Raw genomic sequence first — 6,056 nt, forward strand, 5'->3', positions numbered from 1 at the left:
ATAGAATCTGCCCTCAAACAGTGAAGAGCCCTTCAACAAAGTTTAAGAGGGGCTCAAAATAAGGCACTTTATAGTTCATCTTGAAGCCCAAAAATGCCTAAAAATAGGGCTAACATATCATGCAAGAAATAGACATAAAAGAGGGAAAAATGGAAAGGGGTAGCCGGTGGCTTCAAAGAGCAAAAAACCCTTGATCAAACATGAAGATGAGCTCAAAATATGACTATCTCTAGTTTGGGTCAGATCCCAAAAATGTAAGCAAAAGGATCTAAAATATAGAGCAAAATAGTGCAAAAAAGGGGAACATAGTACCTTACCCTTGTAGAACAACGACACAGCAGCTTTTGGTCCAAGGAAATGAGCTTCTAGCCTCTGGAAATCAGCCTCAAGTTGTTGGAATGGAGTGTGGAGATTGTAGGCTATGAGTGGTAGTGTAAAAAAGGAAGGGGGAGAACCTTAGGGTTTGAAGGGTTTGGAAGGGAGAGATAGGGAGAGAGTTGAGAATTTTAGAGAGGAAAATGTTTTTCTTCTTTCAAGTTGTATCTCTCTTTTTCTTCTCCTTGTGTTTTTTTTTTTTTTGAGAGAGCTTGATTGATATAGATATATCAATCTGCAGCCCCCCTCAGAACTCCCACGTCCAGGCATGGGCTGGGGTATGGCCTGGAATGACAGCTGCCAGCTGTCTACAGAAATATCTGTTGAAAACCACACTTGGCCGACCGGCCATCAAAGTGGTTGACCGACAGTAAAATCAGCCGGCCGGCCATCACATTTGGCCGATTGAAAATCAAGGCGGCCGGTGGGCAGGAGACTTGGTCGACAGGCTCCCCCATTCCCTTAGGAAGACATCCACAAGCTCTTGGTCCAACCAAGCACAAAACAGAGAAGTTAAGAGATTCTAAGGCAAGGCGCGTAGCCGAGACTTTTCGAAACTCAAAACAAACACAAGCATGGATAATCATCGCGTGTTCAAACGATGACGTCCAAGCCTTGAGGACGCTCAAAAACGGGGTGTCTACACTTGCCAAGGCCGAGGAATGGCATGCCATGCTGCTGTCCAAGGCCGTGGCGTGGCATGGCATGGCATGGCATGGAATGCTGTTGGCTTTAGCTTGGTTGCCCTGGCCTTGGCATGGCATGTTGCTGGCCTTGGCCTTGGCATGGCATGCTGCCGACTTTGGCTTGGCATGGCATGTCGCTGGCTATGGCTAGGCTGCCTTGGCCTAGGCATAGCATGTTGCTGGTGTGGCTTGGCTGGCTTGGCCTAGGCATGGCATGGCAAGCTGCTAGCATTGCCTTCGCATGGCATGCTGCTTGCTTTGGCTGGGCTGCCTTGGCCATGGCTTGGCGTGCTGCTGGCCTTGGCATTGGCATGGCACGCTGCTGGCTATGGTTGGACACCATTGGCCTTGACATGGCATGCTGCTGGCTTCGGCTGGGCTGCCTTGGCCTTGGCATGGCATGCTGCTGGCCTTGGCCTTGGCATGGCATTGTGCTGGCTTCGGCTGGGCTGCCTCGGCCTTAGCATGCCATGCTGCTAGCCTAGGCCCTGGCATGGCATGGTGCTGGCTTTGGCTGGGCTGCCTTGGCCTTGGCATGGCATGTCGCTGGCTTGGGCCATGGCATGGCATGCTGTTGGCTTTGGTTAGGCTGCCTTGGCCTAGGCATGGCATGGCAAGCTAAGGGCCTCGGCTTGGCATGGCATGCCGCTGGCTCTAGCTAGGCTGCCTTGGCCTTGGCATGGCATGTTGCGGGTTTGGCTAGGCTACCTTGGCCTAGGCATGGCATGGCATGCTGCTAGCATTGCCTTGGCATGCCATGCTGCTGGTTTTGGCTGGGCGGTCTTGGCTGTGGCATGGCATGCTGCTGGCCTTGGCCATAGCATGGCATGCTGCTGGCTTTGGCTGGACTGAATTGGCCTTGGCATGGCTTGCTGCTAGCTTCGGCTGGGCTGCCTTGGCCATGGCATGGCATGCTGCTAGCTTCGGCTGGGCTACCTTGGCCATGGCATGACATGCTGCTGGCCTTGGCCTTGGCTTGGCATGGCATGCTGCTGGCTTTGGCTGGACTGCCTTTGCCATTGCATGGCATGCTGCTGGCTTTGGCTGGGCTGCCTTGGCCTTGGCGTGGCATGCTGCTGGACTTGGCCTTGGTATGGCATGCGGCCGGCTTTGGCTGGGCTGTCGTGGCCTTGGCGTGGCACACAGCTGGCCTTGGCCTTGGCATGGCATACGGCTTGCTTTGGCTGGGCTGCCTTGGCCATGGCATGGCATGCTGCTGGCCTTGGCCTTGGCATGACATGCTGCTAGCTTTGGCTGGGCTACCTTGGCCTTGGCATGGCATTCTACAGGCCTTGGCCTTGGCAGGGCATGCTGCTGGCTTTGGCTGGGCTGCCTTGGCCATGGCATGGCATGTTGCGGGCCTTGGCCTTGGCATGGCGTGCTGCTGTCTTTGGCTGGGCTACCTTCGCCTAGGCATGGCATGCTGCTAGCCTTGGACTTGGCATGGCATGCCGCTGGCGTTGGCTGGGCTTCTTTGCCCATGGCATGGCATGCTGCTGGCCTCGACCTTGTCATGGCATGCTGCTGGCATTGGCTGGACTGCCTTGGCCATGGCATGGCATGCTGCTGGCCTTGGCCTTGGCATGGCATGCTGCTGGCTTTGGCTGTGCTGCATTGACCTTGGCATGGCATGCTGCTGGCTTTGGCTGGGCTGCCTTGGTCGTGGCATGTTGTGCTGCTGGCCTTAGGCTTGGCATGGCATGCTGCTGGTTTTGGCTGGGCGGCATTAGGCTTGGCATGGCATGCGGCTGGCTTTGGCCTTGGTGTGGCATGCTGCTGGCTTTGGCAGGGCTGCCTAGGCCATGGCATGGCGTGCAGCTGGCCTTGGCCTTGGCATTGCATGCTGCTAGCTACGGCTGGACTGCCTTGGCCTTGGCATGACATGCTGCTGGCTTTGCCTGGGCTGCCTTGGGCTTGGCGTTGCATGTTGTTGCCCGTGGCCTTGGCATGGCATGCGGCTGGCTTTGGCTAAGCTACCTTGGCCTTGGCATGGCATGCTCCTGGCCTTGGCCTTGGCATGAGGTGCTGCTGGCTTTGGCTGGACTACCTTGGCCTTGGCATGGCATGCTGCTGGCCCTGGCCTTGGTTTGGCATGCAGCTTGCTTTGGCTGGGCTGCCATGGCCATGACATGGCATGCTGTGGGCCTTGGCCTTGGCATGGCATGCTCCTGCCTTTGGCTTGGACGCATTGGCCTTGGCATGGCATGCTGCTGGCCTTGGCCTTGGCATGGCATACTGCTGGCTTGGGCTGGGCTGCCATGGCCATGGCATAGCATGCTGCTGGCCTTAGCCTTTGCATGGCATGCTTCTGGCCTTGGCCTTGGCAAGGCATGCTGCTGGCTTTACCTGGGCCGCCTTGGCCTTGGCATTACATGCTGTTGGCTTCGGCTAGACTGCCTTGGCCTTGGCATGGCATGCTGCTGGCCTTGGCCTTGGCATGGCATGCTGCTGGCTTTGGCTGGGCTGCGTTGGCCTTGGCATGGCATGCTGCTATCCTTAGCCTTGGCATGGCATGCTGCTGGCTTTGGGTGGGCTGCCTTGGCCATGGCAAGGCATCCTCCTGGCCTTGGTCCTGGCATGGCATGCTGCTGGCTTTGGCTGGGCTGCCTTGGCCTTGGCATAGCATGCTGCTGGCCTTGGCCTTGGCATGGCAGGCTGCTGGCATTGGCTGGGCTGCCTTGGCCATGGCATGGCATGCTGCTGGCCTTGGCCTTGGCATGGCACGCAGCTGGCTTTGGCTGGGCTGCCTTGGCCTTGGCGTGGCATGTTGCTGGCCTTGGTCTTGGTATGGCATGCTACTGGCTTTGGCTGGGCTGCCTTGGCCCTGGCTTGGCAGGTTGCTGGTCTTGGCCTTGGCAGGGCATGCTGCTGGCATTGGCTGGGCTGCCTTGGCCATGGCATGGCATGCTGCTGGCCTTGGCCTTGGCGTGGCAGGCAGCTGGCTTTGGCTAGGCTGCCTTTGCAATGGCATGGCATGCTGCTGGCCTTGGCCTTGGCATGGCATGCTGCTGGCTTTGGCTCGGCTGCCTTGGCCTCAGCATGGCATGCTGATGGCCTTGGCCTTGGCAAGGCATGCTGCTGGCTTTGGCTGGGCCGCCTTGGCCTTGGCGTGGCATGCTGCTGGCCTTGGCCTTGGCGTGGCATGCTGCTGGCCTTGGCCATGGCATGGCATGCTGTTGGCCTTGGCGTGGCATGCTGCTGGCCTTTGCCTTGGCATGGCATGCTGCTGGGTTTGGCTGGGCTGCCTTGGCCTTGGCGTGGCACGCTGTTGGCCTTGGCCTTGGCATGCCATGTTGTTGGCTTTGGCTGGGCTGCCTTGGCCACGGCCTGGCATGCTGCTGTTCTTGGCCTTGGCATGGCATGCTGTACGCTTTGGCTGGGCTGCCTTGTCCATGGCCTAGCATGCTGCTGTCCTTGGCCTAGGCATGGCCTGCTGCGGGCTTTGGCTCGGCTGCCTTGGCCTCAGCATGGCATGCTGATGGCCACGGCCTTGGCACGGCATGCTGCTGGCTTTGGCTGGGCCGCCTTGGCCTTGGCGTGGCATGCTGCTGGCCTTGGCCTTGGCATGGCATGCTGCTGGCTTTGGCTGGGCTGCCATGGCCTTGGCGTGGCATGCTGCTGGCCTTTGCCTTGGCATGGCATGCTGCTGGGTTTGGCTGGGCTGCCTTGGCCTTGGCGTGGCATGCTGTTGGCCTTGGCCTTGGCATGCCATGTTGTTGGCTTTGGCTGGGCTGCCTTGGCCATGGACTGGCATGCTGCTGGCCTTGGCCTTGGCATGGCACGCTGCTGGCTTTGGCTCGGCTGCCATGGCCTCAGCATGGCATGCTGATGGCCTTGGCCTTGGCACGGCATGCTGCTGGCTTTGGCTGGGCCGCCTTGGCCTTGGCGTGGCATGCTGCTGGCCTTGGCCTTGGCATGGCATGTTGCTGGCTTTGGCTGGGCTGCCTTGGCCTTGGCGTGGCATGTTGCTGGCCTTTGCCTTGGCATGGCATGCTGCTGGGTTTGGCTGGGCTGCCTTGGCCTTGGCGTGGCATGCTGTTGGCCTTGGCCTTGGCATGCCATGTTGTTGGCTTTGGCTGGGCTGCCTTGGCCATGGCCTGGCATGCTGCTGGTCTTGGCCATGGCTTGGCATGCTGCTATCCTGAGGGAACCTTCGTTGCGAACCAGCTACTAGACGGTTCAATCAGTCTTTCGCCCGTATACCCAAGTCAGACGAACGGTTTGCACATCAGTATCGCTGCGGGCCTCCACCAGAGTTTCCCCTGGCTTCACCCCGCTCAGGCATAGTTCACCATCGTTCGGGTCCCGACAGGCGTGCTCTCACTTGAACCCTTCTCAGAAGATCAAGGTCGGTCGACGGTGCAACCCGTGAGGGGATCCCGTCAATCAGCTTCCTTGCGCCTTACGAGTTTACTCACCCGTTGACTCGCACACATGTCAGACTCCTTGGTTCGTGTTTCAAGACGGGCCGAATGGGGAGCTCGCAGGCCGGCGCCAGGAGTGCGCAGATGCCGAAGCACGCCCTAGGGCGCGCGTTGCCAGCCACGATTGGGGTGAAGGCGTCTCCGCGGGCTTTTCGACTGCCCGGGCTTTGGCCTCCGCCTCGATCCGCACCGGTCCATGCCCCGAGTCGATCAGCGGACCGGCTGGACGCCGTTCCACATCCGATCGGGGCGCATCGCCAGCCCCCATCCGCTTCCCTCCCGAAAATTTCAAGCACTCTTTGACTCTCTTTTCAAAGTCCTTTTCATCTTTCCCTCGCGGTACTTGTTTGCTATCGGTCTCTCGCCCGTATTAAGCCTTGGACGCAATTTACCGCCTGATTAGGGCTGGATTCCCAAACAACCCGACTCGCGGACAGTGCCCCATGGTGCGGTGGGGTCCGGGCACGACGGGGCTCTCACCCTCTCCGGCGCCCCTTTCCAGGGGACTTGGGCCCGGTCCGCCGCAGAGGACGCTTCTCTAGACTACAATTCGAACGACGGGGTCACTCGA

Source organism: Camellia sinensis, chromosome 12 (assembly GCF_055761805.1).
Source record: "Camellia sinensis isolate YWXY chromosome 12, ASM5576180v1, whole genome shotgun sequence".
Classification (NCBI taxonomy): Eukaryota; Viridiplantae; Streptophyta; class Magnoliopsida; order Ericales; family Theaceae; genus Camellia; species Camellia sinensis.